This window comes from Vulpes lagopus, chromosome 1, assembly GCF_018345385.1.
Source record: "Vulpes lagopus strain Blue_001 chromosome 1, ASM1834538v1, whole genome shotgun sequence".
Classification (NCBI taxonomy): Eukaryota; Metazoa; Chordata; class Mammalia; order Carnivora; family Canidae; genus Vulpes; species Vulpes lagopus.
Window position 1 is genome coordinate 172,004,114 of NC_054824.1, and position 15,964 is coordinate 172,020,077.

The 15,964-nt window shown below is 36.1% G+C and overlaps 1 protein-coding gene and 1 pseudogene across 1 annotated transcript in view; one reads left to right on the top strand and one right to left on the bottom strand.

The window, feature by feature from the left end:
* Positions 1 to 15,964, bottom strand: part of XPR1 (xenotropic and polytropic retrovirus receptor 1) — a 224,596-nt gene that overhangs the window by 200,280 nt on the left and 8,352 nt on the right. The window lies entirely within an intron of this gene.
* LOC121491354 lies at positions 8,006 to 8,622 on the top strand (annotated as a pseudogene).

Genomic DNA, 15,964 nt, shown 5'->3' on the forward strand with positions numbered 1-15,964 from the left:
TGGAGCCTGCTTCTCCCTCTACCTGTGTCTCTGCCTCTCTCTCTGTGTCTGTCATGAATAAATAAATAAAATTTTTTTAAAAAAAGAAGGGCGCTTGATATGATGAACACTGGGTATTCTATAGAAGTGATGAATCACTGAATTCTACTCCTAAAACCAACATTGCAATGTATGTTAACTAGAATTTAAATAAAAATCTGAAAAAAGAAAAAAAACCTTATCAATTTACCATCAGCCTTATATATATCATACTATATATATTAACACCCCCCTCAATAAAATATCTAACCTATGTTGCTCTCATTGGCTTCAATATTCATTCAAAGCACACTAGAATCTAATTATTGATTTAAGCAGTAAAACAAACAAGGCATTTAAAGAGGAAGGAGAGGGATATATCATAAACCTTTAAAATAGTCATACTCTCTACTAATGGTGCTTAATAATTAGATAAAGTTTATATTAGACTTTTTTAATCTGAAAACTTTTCTAAATGGAACTCCTAAATAACAAAATTTTGACATATTTTTCAAAATATGTACATTATGAACTTATTTACAGCACCCTAAAGACATTCTCCAATTATTTCTTTTTCAGCTTCTACTTTCTCTTTTTGCATTCACTTTTTAATTTTTTTCACCAAAAATACTGGGTAGTCTGTGAATGTGTAAGTCGGTTACATGTGACCTAGTTTTTGACTCATCATCTAGAAATCAGTCATGTTTTCATGATACTGAAATGTTAAGGGCAGTTCTGTAAATCAAATTATAAACCTCAAAAGAAGGCAGCTAGCATTCTCATGTGTCCTGTACAAAGAATCACCAACTAATTAATGTTATTTGTATCCCCAAATAAACTAACTTAGCTCTGTTTCTGATGACAGAAATAATCTGTAAAATAAAAACTCTTATACAAATTCTTATAATCTAATACATTAAAGTTTAAAAGTAATGTACTCTTGTGCATACTTAATCCAAAGCCTATAGAATATTAGGATTATACATGACTCAATTTTTATGGAATTTAAAAGCACCCCATCAGCAAGAGACAATTCAATATGCAAAAGTTGTTATAACATTAAGTTATAATTGAAATTATTAAATGTATAAACCATATATAATAGGAAGAACTAATTTGGAATATGTCATGTTATATTCACATTTATAAATGTCTACAGTAGGGATCCCTGGGTGGCGCAGCGGTTTGGCGCCTACCTTTGGCCCAGGGCACGATCCTGGAGACCCGGGATCGAATCCCATGTCGGGCTCCCTGCATGGAGCCTGCTTCTCCCTCTGCCTGTGTCTCTGCCTCTCTCTCTCTCTCTCTGTGTGTGACTATCATAAATAAATAAATAAATAAAATTTTTTAAAAAAATAAATGTCTACAGTAATATATTCTGACATTCACTGACATGGCATTTACTATATCTATGTGGATATCTCCCAAAACTATATCACCAGCCACATGTGTGCTAATACAAACTCAGAATGTCCAAAATTCAATTCATTTCTTTCCAAAATCTGCTCATGCTCTGTATTTCTTTTAATGTTATTGCCAGTATCCAAACCACACAGATTCACAATCTCAGTTATCACTTCTTCAACAAACATTTATTAGGTATCTGCTGTGTGCCAGGCACTGCTCTAGACACCTGGAATACATCATGAGGAAAATAAAAATCCCTGTCCTAGCAGTGTTAACATTCTTACATTCTCCTTTCTACCTATGAGTTTAGTGATCTGGTTCAGTGAATGCCACTATCACAACCTCACTTACATTCATTCTCTTATCCTTTTACCTACACTATTTCAGTAAACTCTTCACTGGTTTACCAACCTATAGGTTTTCATCTCTCTAAAACTAAAACGTCTTACAAACTGCTGCCATATTAACCTTCCCAAAGCACCAGTCTGATTCTCCTCCTTAAACTTATAAGGATTCCCCAATGGCCACAAAAAAAATCATAATCCTCTGCTATCTCCAAGGTACCCAGAATGGTCCAAACTATCTTTTTAGGCTTATCTTCCAAATTGAAGAAAATAACTTTCATTTTGATAACCTGATCCTCAAGTCAAAATGAATTATTATTATAATTATTCATTTTAGGGACCTCAATATTTCTTGCATCTTTGCTTTTGTTTACAACTACTGCCTCTACTAAAATCCCCTACCCTACCCACATCCTTAAAATCTAATTTCCAAATCTTAACCATTCTTCAAGGTCTATAACAAATTTAACCTCTTTTATGCTTTGTCTGAGATACTCCAGCTGGAAATCATCACTCCCTCCCCTGAAATCCTTTAGTAGTCTATTTGAAACCATTTATAGCACTTAATATCTCTACCTTATGTTTTAGTTATCCATATCACTTGTTTCACATATGAATGTAAAGTCAGGGTTTTGGACACCTTGCTTGTACTTGTATTAAAAAGGCACACCATAGATATTTCTAGATTACTAATCTCATCATTAAAGAAATTACCAAGCTTTATTTACTCAGTAACACCCCTAGATGTCTACCCTATATACTATGCCAGGCTCGAAAGAAATGATAACTCAAACAAGGCAAAGTCACATAAATAGGTAAATTAGAATATGACATGTTAAATACTTTTTAAAAAAAATAAACAAAGCATATTCAAAGTCTAAAGCAGTAGGAATAGGAAAAAAAAGTGAAATATGGGAAAGAAGGGGATACCAAGAAGCAAAAACAACTAAACATGCATTTAGGGAATACCAAAAGCAAAAACAACTAAACATGAACTAAGGGAATTAAAGATCTCCAAAATTCTGAGCCCAGGTAAAAAGAAGGATGATTCCAGATACTATTAACTGACCTGAAAAAACACCAAAGAAAAAAATTGAGCAAAAAAAAAAAAGATAGGAGTTTGGGTTACAAATCGTTTTAGGTTTCCACAGGATAATTGAGGTGGTTAGTGGACAGATGAAAATAGAGATTTACAATTTTTTTTTTTGAGATTTACAATTTAAAAGATAGCTCAGAGTTAAGTTACGAGTTGGAAATTATCTACATATAAAGATGATTTGAAACGACATAAGTTCTAGGTAAATGAAATTTTCAGAAAGTGAGAAGTGGGCCAAGGACATAAATTTTTGGAATACAAAGCAGCAGAGATGACAATGAGGAAAAAATCAGATATATATACACAGGACCATAAAAATTAATATATAGTGTTGTATGGTAACAGATCATTGATGTGCATGTGTGAGCATAGCACAATGTGCAAAGTTATGGAATCACTATGTTATATACCTGAAACTAAAGTAACACTGAAAAAAGAAATAAGTGCTTTAAAAACTACCAAAGCTGCTTAGAAAAGACATCTCTGCACCCCTATGTTCAGTGCAGCATTTTTTCACAATATCCAAGACATGGAAACAACTTAAGTGTTAACAGATGGATCAATAAAGATGATGTGGTATACAATGGAAAATATTATTCAGCTACAAGAAAGAAGGAAATCTTGCCATTTGCAACAACGTGGATAATGACAGCGTTATGCTAAGTTAAATCAGTTAGAGAAAAACAAATACCATATGATATAACTTACATGTGGCACCTGAAAAAGACAAGCTCAGAAAAACAGAGAATAGAGTGGTGGTTACCACACATGTGTACTGGCGTGGGGACGGGGAATATTCATTAAAGGGTACAAACTGCCAGTTACAAGATTAGTAAGTTCTGAGGACCTAACGTTCATCATGATGATAACACCTAATAATACTGTGTTATAGACTTGAAAGTTGTAGAAAGAGCAGATCTTAAATGTTCTCACCACAAAAAAGAAATTGTAATTATGTGATGGGATGGAAGTGTTAGTTAATATTACAATAGTAATCATTTTACAATATATCAATGTATTAAACCAGTATGTTGTACATCTTACATTTACACAGTGTTATATGTCAATTACATCTCAAAAAAGTTGGAAAAATAATTTAAAAATTAAACTGAAAACATCTGAGTTAAATAAAACAATCTAGGAAGGGTTCATACTAATAATTCTTCTGTTTCTTCAGCTGGATGGTGAATACAGGTGTCTATTCTGTCTATCTAATTGGAATGCTATCTCCCTATCTAACTGGAAGGCTGCAACTGAATTATAAATAAAAACAGCTAACATTAGAAGGCCTACACTCTTTACTCTCTACTTTAGAGCTTGTAATTTAAATTATCCATATGTAAGATTTAAAACATATAACCTTAAAGGAAAGAAAAATAAAAAGCTGCTTAGAGATTAAAAAGAAAGAGAGAAGGTGAAGTTATTAGATCTGAGGATCAGGAACTCATCTGTAACCATCAATAAATGGTTTCAGAAGAGTGATCAGGCTTAGATTAGATGGGAATGAGTATACATGAGAGCTGAGGAAATGATGGCCACAAATCAATAAAAAAATCAATCAGTTACATTTACTGAATATCTACTATTAGATCATTTTGAGTATTTTGAACATATAGCTTTAACTCTTTAAAGCATTAACTCTTAAAACACAGAGCCTTAACTCTTGAATGTAACTGTGCTTCTCATTTTACCACTGAAGATCTGAGACTCAGATTATTAAAGTAGCCTGCCCAAGTATTACACATTCTATAATTCATGCTTAAGAAAAAGACATATAGGCCCCTATTTCAAATGAAACCTTATTTTCTAAGACTTACCTCTATTTCTGGCAACTCAATTTTTTGATATCCTTCCTTTTATTTCCAAAACTTTTCCTAACCATTAGATTTTTTATCAGGTGTAGCAACTAGCCTCTGAAATGACTCCCAAAGATTCCTTCCTGGTAATAATGTTTTTGTGTAATCCCTCCTACACAAAATAGAGCTGACCTGTATAATCAATAGAATATTGCATAAATGACAGAGTACTACTTCCGAGGCTAGGTCATAAAAGACCCTGTGGTTTGCATTTTGCTCTCTCTTGGATCACCCATTCTGAGAGAAGCCAGCCATGAAAAAAGAGAGTTCTGAGTGGTAAAGAACCGAGGCCTCCTGAAAAACAAAAAACAAAACAAAACAAAACAAAAACCCACATGGATCCTCAGGCCCACTCAAGCCTTGAAATGACTGCAGCTCCAGCTGACATCTTAACTGCAACCTCACATAATACTCTGAGCCAGAACACCCAGTTAAGCTCCTTCCAAACTCCAGACACATAGAAACAGCATGAGATAAATGTTTATTATTGTTTTAAACTACTAAGTTTTGAGGTAACTTGTAATATAGCAATAGACAGTTAATAGATGAGGTAGATTTGAAAAACATCTTTATATCACAGAATGCACATGTTATTAGATAATCACCAACATCTACTGCTTGTCTTGATCAAAGTAGCTAATATTTTTATTCCCACAAACATACAAAATTATGTTAAGGAAAATTATGACAATTTTAAGTAAGTGATTTATTTAACACTAATAAACAAAATTGCATTCCCATATGTCAAAGCCACCACCATTATAACTTAACTTACACTGAATGCCCTTGGGAAGTCATGCAGCCACGCTTCTAAGCTGGAGAAGGTCTGACAGATAAATCAGCATCTTCCTTGTCTAAGGGCACTATTCTGATTATAAAATAATGCTGACAATAAATACTCTCTTCTAATTAAATCTATATGGCTCATTCTTACATATTATAGTAACAGCTATAAATTCTGAAGGCAAAGAGCAATCTCACTTCAATTTTTATATGCCAGTGTCTAGCACAGTACGAATTTAAAATGGATTGGTAAATTTCACAGACTTTATCACACAAAATCTAGATAGATGTCCAATATCAGCACATCAGTTAATTTTTTAAAGTGCTAGCTACTATTATTTTTATTAAATTCTTTTATAGCAGATCCAGTTTCATAAAGTATCAAAACACGAAGTCCTTTCTTATTTTTCCCAATTTCTATTATCTTTTATTTCTACACAAAAATCAAACCATTTTCATTTACTAGTTAAAAGAAAAGCTCTTAATGCTTTTGGCTTCCAGCTCTCTTTAACATATAAGTTTTATACAGGTTGGTAAAACATGTTGGATTTTGCCCAAAAATAATAGTTATCACAACATAAAATTCTCACTTTTGCTCTTAGTAACAGTTGCCAGTTTATCTGAACAAAAACAAAAAGGAATCCAAAAGCTTTGCAATGGTGTTTCCTATATGTCTATACAAATGGTTTCTTTTTTTTTTTTTTAAGTAATCTCTACACCCAACATGGGGCTCAAACAAACGACCCCAAGATCAAGAGTCACGTGCTCTTCCAAATGAGCTAATCAGGTGCCCAAAAAAATGGTTTCTAACCTAGGGGTGTGAAACCACTTCACAGCTCTAACTTCAATATCACAAAACCTTAATAGACAAGGTATTCTCTATAGGTTGAATAATGTTTCCCACAAAAATACCACTTGTCAAAATACACGAAGATATTTGTATTTAATAAAATACTACTGTATTTCATTGACTCTAAGACATCCATTAATTGCCAAGGCACACCATTATTTTATGAATCATTAAGAAAGAAAAACACTTCCAATTACACTATGCCATCTGTAAGACAAATCCCAATTTCAAAGGTGTGGGATTGTGGAAGAGGGATGTGTACATCCTAGAATCTATGAAATACAATATTTCATCTTGTCAAAAGGTAGTTCCTCAAGCAATGGATTTTTTTAAGACTTTATTTATTTTGACAGAGAGAGAGAGAAAAAGCACAAGCAGGGGGAGCAGCAGGGAGAGGGAGAGGGAGAAGCCGGCTCCTCAGAGAGCAGGGAGCCCAACATGGGCTCAATCCCAGGATCCTGGCAAGACTTGAGCTGAAGGCAGATACCAAACCAACTGAGCCACCCAAGCACCCATCAAGCAATGGATTCTAAAAGTCCAGCTATATCATTTGCTTTCCAAGAAATTTCATAAGATTGAAAGAGAGTCTTATTAGATTAAGTACTAATACTCTAAAATGACTGTTGAATAAATGAATAAGTTACTCCAATGGCTAATTTTTAATAATGACAAATTAACAGCTATACTTTACTGATGAGCATCTTCTATAGTTTAGGCCATTGCTGACACTTTCATGTATTATATCTAATTCTCACAATAATCCTGAAAGCTAAATAGTACCCCCATTTAACACACAAGAAAACTGAGGTTCAGAGATATAATTTTGTGAATATCTCACAGCGAATAACTGAATAAATGTAATTAAATCCAAAAATTTAGATAAAATTAAAGCCACTTTCTCCACTGCCTTCATATATGAACAGATCTCCTATATCCTCAAAGAACCTTTTGCTTTATTCTACTTGTTCCTAAAGGTTCTATCCTATTTTCCTCACTCTGTTAAGAGCCACATTTCTCAGGCAGCCCCAGTGGCGCAGTGGTTTAGCGCAGCCTGCAGCCCAGGGCGTGATCCTGAAGAACCTGGATCGAGTCCCACATCAGGCTCTCTGTATGATGCCTGCTTCTCCCTCTGCCTGGGTCTCTGCCTCTCTCTCTCTCTCTCTCTCTCTGTCTCTATGAATAAATAAATGAAATCTTTGAAAAAAAAAAAAGAGCCACATTTCTCAACTGAAAATTACACACATGTTGATCAATGACTTTAACCTTTTAAAACCTGGAAGACAGGGCAGCCCCGGTGGCCCAGCGGTTTAGCACCGCCTTCAGCCCGGGGTGTGATCCTGGAGACCTGGGATCAAGTCCCACGTCAGGCTCCCTGCACGGAGCCTGCTTCTCCCTCTGCCTGTCTCTGTCTCTGTTTCTGTGTGTGTGTCTCTCTGTCATGAGTGAATAAATAAAATAATTTAAAAAAAAACCTGGAAGACAGTTTGTAAAAGACAATTTATGTTCAGAATCTACCAATAAGCTTTTTTTGTCATATTCAAGGCCTATCCTTAATTCTCATTCTCACTGACCTATATACAGAGCATGTCACTGCTAATAATCCACTTATCTTTACAACTCTTGACTGTTGTGGGACCTAGTTTGCAGCAACATGGCTAAATGCATCAAGAAGGTCAGAATCATGGGTTAATACGGGACCCGTTATGGTGCCTCCCTCCAGAAAATGGTGAAGCAGTTAGCCAGCCCGCCAAGTACACTTACTCTTTCCTTGGCAAAACCAACATGAAAAGATGAGCTGTGGGCATCTGGTGTTGTGGCTCCTGCATGAAAACCATAGCTGGTGGCGCTTGGACCTATACCACCACTTCTGCTGTCACAGTAAAGTCTGCCATCAGAAGACTGAAGACGAGTTGAAAGACCAGTAAAAGCTCCATTTGAAACACTGCTAGTCTATAATAAATCAGTTAATTTATGTAAAACAAAAACAAAAACAAAAACAAAAAAACCCTCGACTCTTGTGACAATATATGTTCCAAGACTTCCTCTATTTGCATCTCTACTTTTCTGCCTAAATATTTTCCCTGAAATGAGTTAATTCTGTATTACTATCTCAATTATGATAATCTTATCTGTTGACGCGATTTTTAAAATCCTAGCTCCTTCTTTACACAGACATTTCACACATAAAATCAAGCCTATTTAAGTTCTAATTTCATGAGTTTACCATCCCCCAAAGTAACTATTCTTTACCAGTTTCCCTAGATTTAAACCTTTACAGTGAATTCTTCCTTCCTTCACCCCTATAAAATGTATTAACACTGAAGCACCGACAAAATAAATCACTGTGCTAAGTACTAGAAAGGGATGCATTCAAAAACGTTTAATAGCGAGTGCCTGGGTGGCTCAGTAGGTTAAGTGTCCAACTCTTAGTTTCAGCTCAAGTCATAATCTCAGGGTGTGAGGCCTGCTTTGGATTCTCTCTCACCCTTTGCCCCTCCCCCTTCCTCTCTAAAAAAAAGTGTAATAGTATTACTTTATCTTTACCAATGATAGCCTTATTTAAAAAAAAAAAAAGATTTTATTTATTTATTCATGGGAGACACAGAGAGAAAGAGCAAGGCAGAGACACAGGCAGAGGGAGAAGCAGGCTCCACGCAGGGAGCCCGATGCGGGACTTGATCCCAGGTCTCCAGGATCACGCCCAGGGCCGAAGGCGGTGCTAAACCTCCGAGCCACCTGAGCTGCCCAATGATAGCTTTATTTAATTTCAAATATTAATGATAATAAAATGATCCAACTACTATAATATTGTGTATATACATTTGGAAGGAAGATCCTAACCTTAATAGAATATTCTGTGTTTAACAGGGCAGATTCACAAAATATGCATGAAATTATTATTAATAATTTTTGATACAGGGTTAAAAATTTTAAATCATTGTAAATAAAGTTGGTAAAACAATGGCTTATATTAAGTGCTACCTACATAAAACCCACCATATTAAATAATGTTATCCCTAACATGAAAGAAAAGTCAAGGGAGAATTTCAAAATATCACATTTAATAATTTCTTTCCCTGAAATATTTTTTTTCTCTAATACTGTATGTTTATCGGTCAATTCTACTAAGACTCCACAACAAAAATGTGGAAAAAAGGAAAAAGTTATTCCCAATTTTTCATCTGTCTCAAAAACTAAAGAAACTTTCAAAAATATATAAATTAATCTTTTTATTTCATTAATAAAAATCAATAGGTAGTAACTAAACTTTATGTTCTGTGAAATACCAGGCTTTTTTAAAAAGGTAAAATTCTTTCAGCTTCCATCTGCCCAATAATTTAATGAATAGTATCTAAGGTATTTTCTTCCTAGAGTTTCCCTGATTCCCTTCCTCAAGTTGTCTCAAGAATAAATAAATCAACTAGCACCGTGTTCATCTGTTGGCTTCAAACCATGCGTATGTAATATGCATGGGATAGATATGTAATAATGGCTAATACATATACAACACTACACATAGTATTATTAATTACTATACATACTTATTATCTTAAGTGCTTTCCAATTATTAATTCATTTCACATGATCCTCTAAAGTAGGCATTATTATAATACCTAATCTAAGGATGAGAAAATTCTAACACAGAAAGGCCAAATGACTTGCTCAAGCTTAAAGGGTTATTATAACTTTAATTTCAGTAGTCTCTAAATCAATGTATTTTCTAATTCTGCTACCTATCAAGAATTGAACTTTTCAAAGTCTATGATACTAAGCAAATTCTAGAGAAAACATTTTGCAGCCCTTTCTAGCAAATATCTAATGGCAGTATAATTTGAGATACTTATATTTCAATATTCATATTTCCAGTAAGTATATTTGAGTCAAAAATAAAGGTTTAGGGATCCCTGGGTGCCTCAGCAGTTTGGTGCCTGCCTTCGGCCAGGGGCGTAATCCTGGGGACCCGGGATCGGGTCCTGCGTCAGGCTCCCTGCGTGGACTCTGCTTCTCCCTCTACCTGTGTCTCTGCCTCTCTCTCTGTCTCTCATAAATGAATGAATAAAATCTTTAAAAAAAAAAAAAAAGAAAGAAAGAAAGGTTTATCAGAAGATGTACGAACTCTGTGATAGAAGTGGTATCTCACCTGCTTATAAACACCTTTGCTACCTATTATAAAAACATTTGAAAAACAAGGGAAAGACTGCATCTCAATTTCATTATCAGTGATTGCTTTTGAGTTTATTACATAAAAGGGCTAAATCTGCACTCACTGACTAAACAAAACAAGAAAACTCTAAACTGATACCAAAATAATTTCTTTCTAGAGCTCTAGCCAATTTCTGTAAGGACAAACATGAACTTTTTTTATTTTCTCCATTCACTCTTCAACCATACTCTTATGAATCTCTTTTTCAACCCTTAATGACATCTCAGGGGGACCCAGGCCTTTTGGTCAGTTTCTGTTATTTCAAAAAAAAGTTGCTAAATATGGCAGACACTGCCAGATGCTGGATGCTGGCAGGTATCTACTACTCTGCGTGACATAGACACAGTAAGCATTAACTAAATACTATATATTATTACTATCAAATTTAATCAAATCTAAAATGTCACTAAGAGTAACATACATCATTATTTTTTGTGCTTCTAAAAAAGAAAAACATGTCTGCCAATTAATCTATGACACAGCATTAATTATAAGATGTATCCTGACTTCAGTGTTAAAATATGAGAAAAATACACACTAAAATTGATTAAATAAGCTATTGATCCAAGCCCTCAATATGTTTGGCCATACTGTCTGGTTTTCCTGCCTCTGGGTCTTTGGTTTTGTTCTCTCCAAGCCATCCTCCAAGAACTAAATTATATATCTCACTATGTACTAATTCCTCCCCACTAACCTCTCCTATAAAATTCTTGATGGCTCAAACCCAGGAAGTGTTTAAACTCAGCAAGATACTCATCCCTTCACCCCCTGATCCCTTCTAGTCCCCCCTTTCCAACCTTACCCCATCAGTTCTCCAACATATCTACTAAACCAGAGTTCATTAATATACTTATTTTCACCTATTTATGCCTTTGTTCAATATTATTCTATCTGCCTAGATTGCCCCCAGTGCCCTTTTTCCTCTTCACTATGTGATCAAACCTTACTCAATCTCTGGTACCCAGTTCAAATATCACCTCTGTGAGAATTTCAAAGATATCCAGAGCAAAATCAATTGGTATTCTTCTGTAACACAATCACAGTATTCTATGAGGAAACCCACTCAAGTTATGAGCTCCTCAAGGGCAGGCTCTTATCTTTACTTCTCTAGACCCTTGCGTGATGCTGACAATGTAATACCATATTTAAAAATCCAGGCTCTGAAATAAGACATACCTGTGTTTGAATTCTGGCTTTTATCACTCACTAGGTGATACTCAAAGACTCAGTGTCTTCTTAAAACAAGGATAACGTGGGGCGCCTGGGTGGCTCAATGGTTGAGCGTCTGCCTTCAGCTCAGGGCATGATCCCGGGGTCCTGGGATCAAGTCCCACATCAGGCTCCCCAGAGGGAGCCTGCTTCTCCCTGCCTATATCTCTGCCTCTCTCTGTGTCTCTCAAGAATAAGAAACAAAATCTTAAAAAAAAAAAAAAAAAAAAACGATAACAAAACCCACCTTAGAGTTAGAGGATAAGGATTAAATGTAAAATGCCTGACATCAGAAACACTCAGTCAACATTAGCTGGTAGTATTATCATTATCTCTTTATTATTAAAAATAAGAAAAAAAGGAAGCAGTCATTAATGAATACTTTGTGAACTGATTTAATACATATTCTAGGGTAGCCCCGGTGGCGCAGCGGCTTAGCACCACCTGCAGCCCAGGGCATGATCCTGGAGACCCTGGATTGAGTCCCACGTCAGGCTCTCTGCATGGAGCCTGCTTCTCCCTCTGCCTGTGTCTCTGCCTCTGTGTGTGTGTGTCTCTATGAATAAATAAATAAAACCTTTAAAAAAATACATATTCTAATCTCCTCTAGTCATATATGTCCTGATTTGGCTTGGTAACAAGTAATAAGAGGTCTTAATGGGGAGGGAGGGTTACTCCTCATGTACAGATAACAAATAAACCTAAGTTAATGTTCAAACACAGATATATTACAGAGGAATGGCCAAATGATTTTTCAACTTTCCTGAACCTTGCTCTCATTCCTACCTAACCTCTCAAGCTTTACCATAATTTCTCAGTCCTGTCTCCTCAACTAAGATAGGTTTCTACCGAGTCAGGAAAATGGCTAATTTTCTGTAGCTGAGTAAACAATAGTATTCTTAAGGTTTAAGTCTCTTAATTTACTCAGTCTTTTAACTGACACACACAAGAATTATCTTGGGTTGAAAATGTGATCTAATGGATTAGTCAGATAAATGTATTAATGCAGAGTATTTGAATAATCATTAGAACATTTAAATTCGGGATCCCTGGGTGGTGCAGCGGTTTGGCGCCTGCCTTTGGCCCAGGGCGCGATCCTGGAGACCTGGGATCGAATCCCACGTCGGGCTCCCGGTGCATGGAGCCTGCTTCTCCCTCTGCCTGTGTCTCTGAGCCTCTCTCTCCCTCTGTGACTATCATAAATTTAAAAAAAAAAAAAAAAAAGTAAAGAACATTTAAATTCATACTGACTCTTACAAAGAAAATTAATTCTGAAAATTTAAAACCAAAAAAAAAAATTTACACAGCAGTGACAAGCATCAGCAAGGTACAGCAGTGAGCAAGAGGCCAATATTCTTATTCCATGCTCTCCTATCAACTACTTTTAAGACTCTGACCACATAATCTTGGCCTCTCTACTCTCAATTTATTCATCTGTAAAATAGAGGGGTTGATGGGACGCCTGGGTGGCTCAGCAATTGAGTATCTCCCTTCAGCTCAGGACATGATCCCAGAGTCCTGGGACTGAGTCTCATATCGGGCTCCCTACAAGGAGCCTGCTTCTCCCTCTGCCTATGTCTCTGCCTCTCCCTGTCTCTCATGAATAATTAAAATCTTAAAAAAAAAATAGAGGGGTTGAAAAGACTTTCTCAACTCTAAACCCAATTCTAGTATTAGAAATTAAATATTTTAAACCCTCCTGTGTTTGCATCGGAAAAAAAAAAAAAAAATTAAATATTCGGGCAGCCTGGGTGGCTCAGCGGTTTAGCGCCGCCTTCACCCCAGGGTGGGATCCTGGAGACCGCAGATCGAGTCCCGTGTCAAGCTCCCTGCATGAAATGGAGCCTGGTTCTCCCTTTGCCTGTGTCTCTGCCTCTCTCTCTCTCTCATGAATAAATAAGTTATTCATGAGAGACACAGAGAGAGAGAGAGGCAGAGACACAGACAGAGAGAGAAGCAGGCTCCATGCAGGGAGCCCGATGTGGGACTCGATCCCAGGTCTCCAGGATCACGCCCTGGGCCAAAGGCAGGCGCTCAACCACTGAGCCACCCAGGCGTCCCATAAATTAAATCTTTTAAAAAAAAAAGAAATTAAATAATCATGAGAAAATTGAACTGAAAACTCAAGCTCACTTAAGCTATTTGGTCATACTTAAGAATACATGTATGAATTTTACCCCAATTAAAAAAAAACAAAAAACAAAAATAACAGAGAGGGTCTATAATTTAAATAAATAAGGTCTAAGTTACAAGCGACCATGGATTTTCAAAACTACATAATTGTTCCCGACTGATTTTCTTACTATATATAAAAAGGTTAAGGACAATTTATTAATAAAAGTATCACAGATAACAGGAGTAATAGTTAAAATCAATAAAGATATTTTCCAAGAAAACTTGAACTGGATAACCATAAAGTGACAAGCTTTAAGGCTTAGTCTCCCTTCCAAAGATACTGTTAAACCAACATTATTTAATACCATTGAGCTTTGATAGAGAAATAATTTTAATAGTAAATATATAGGGACACCCAGGTGGCTCAGCAGTTGAAAGTCTGCCTTTGGCTCAGGGTGTGATCCCAGGATCCGGGATAGAGTCCCACATTGGGCTCCCTGCATTTGATAGGCATTGTTCTATGGACTTTCCATATTTTAATTCCTTTAATCCTCACAAAGTCCTATAAAAGCTATTAGTATCCCTATTTTACAGATAAGGACACTGAAGCAGAGAGAGGTTAAATGACTTGCCTGAGGTCTCTAAGCTAATTGTGGAGCTGGAATATTAGGCAGTCTGGCTTCAGAGTTTGTTCTCTATGTGCATTATGAACATACTAGCATATGAGGCAAAATAATAAGCAATAAAATGAATCAGAGTAATTGTGTTAACTCAGCCACTAACCATACCATGTAACTTTGAATCACTTAACCCCTCTAAACCTCATTTCCCATTTAGGTAAAAAAGGGAATTGGGCTAATCTCTGAAATTCCTCAAAAAGTCTAATTAATTCTATGATTTATGATCTAGAAGCCAACCACCACAACTTGGCACAGCAATAGTTATGCCCATTTTTCTTTATCTTCCTCTTTTCACTCTTATCACTAATATCTTATTATTGTTTTCTTATGGCCTCATCTTCATAAGGTCCTCTATTTATCAGTTGCCTATCTAATAATACTTACACAGAAAACCTTGAGGAAAATATACATTAACTCTGAACTCCAGACCCCTCCACCACCTCCAAATCATGCAGACTGAGACAGGACTAAAAACAGACCAGTCACTACTTCAGCAGGTGCTCAAGAACAGATCAGACCACATCTAACTGTATGTATGTATGTATGTATGTATGTACGTACGTATAAATGAATGAATTTATTGATTTATTTTTCATAAGGCAATATGATGTAGGAATTAAGAGAAGCCTACCCACAATTAGCATATTATTTCCTCAGTGGACCTAAGACTCAGTTTCCCCAGTCTATAAGCAGAACCTAAATAGCTTGCTATAAAGAGAAAATGTTTTTCGGGTGCCTGGGTTGCTCAGTAGTGGAGTGTCTGCCTTTGGCTCAGGACCTGATCCCAGAGTCCTGGGATGGAATCCCACATCAGGCTCCCCACAGGGAGCCTGCTTCTCCAGCTGTCTATGTTCTCTCTCTCTCTCTCTCTCTCTCTCTCTCTCTCTCTCTGTGTGTGTGTGTGTGTGTGTGTGTGTGTGTGTCATGAATAAATAAAGTCTTAAAAAAAGAAAGAGAGAGATAATGTTTTTAAAACTTACCACAGTGCCTAACACTATAAGCACTCAAAAAAAAGCACAGCTGGGGATCCCTGGGTGACTCAGTGATTTAGCACCTGCCTTTGGCCCAGGGCGTGATCTTGGGAGTCCCAAGATCAAGTCCCACATCCGGCTCCCTGCATGGAGCCTGCTTCTCCCTCTGCCTGTGTCTCTGTCTCTCATGAATAAATAAATAAAATCTTAAAAAAAAAATCACAGCTGAAAAAAAAAATCACAGCTGTTGTTACTGCCCCTGCTATCACCACTGTTATTATTTACAATTCTTATATAAATGCAAGAGCTCCAAAGTATGACAGATCCAATTTCAAATTCTGGCTCTACTACTTACTAGGTGTGTAGCCATGAACAAATTGATTAATCTCTCTAAAATGAAAGTAATAAATCATCTATCTTATGAAGATTAA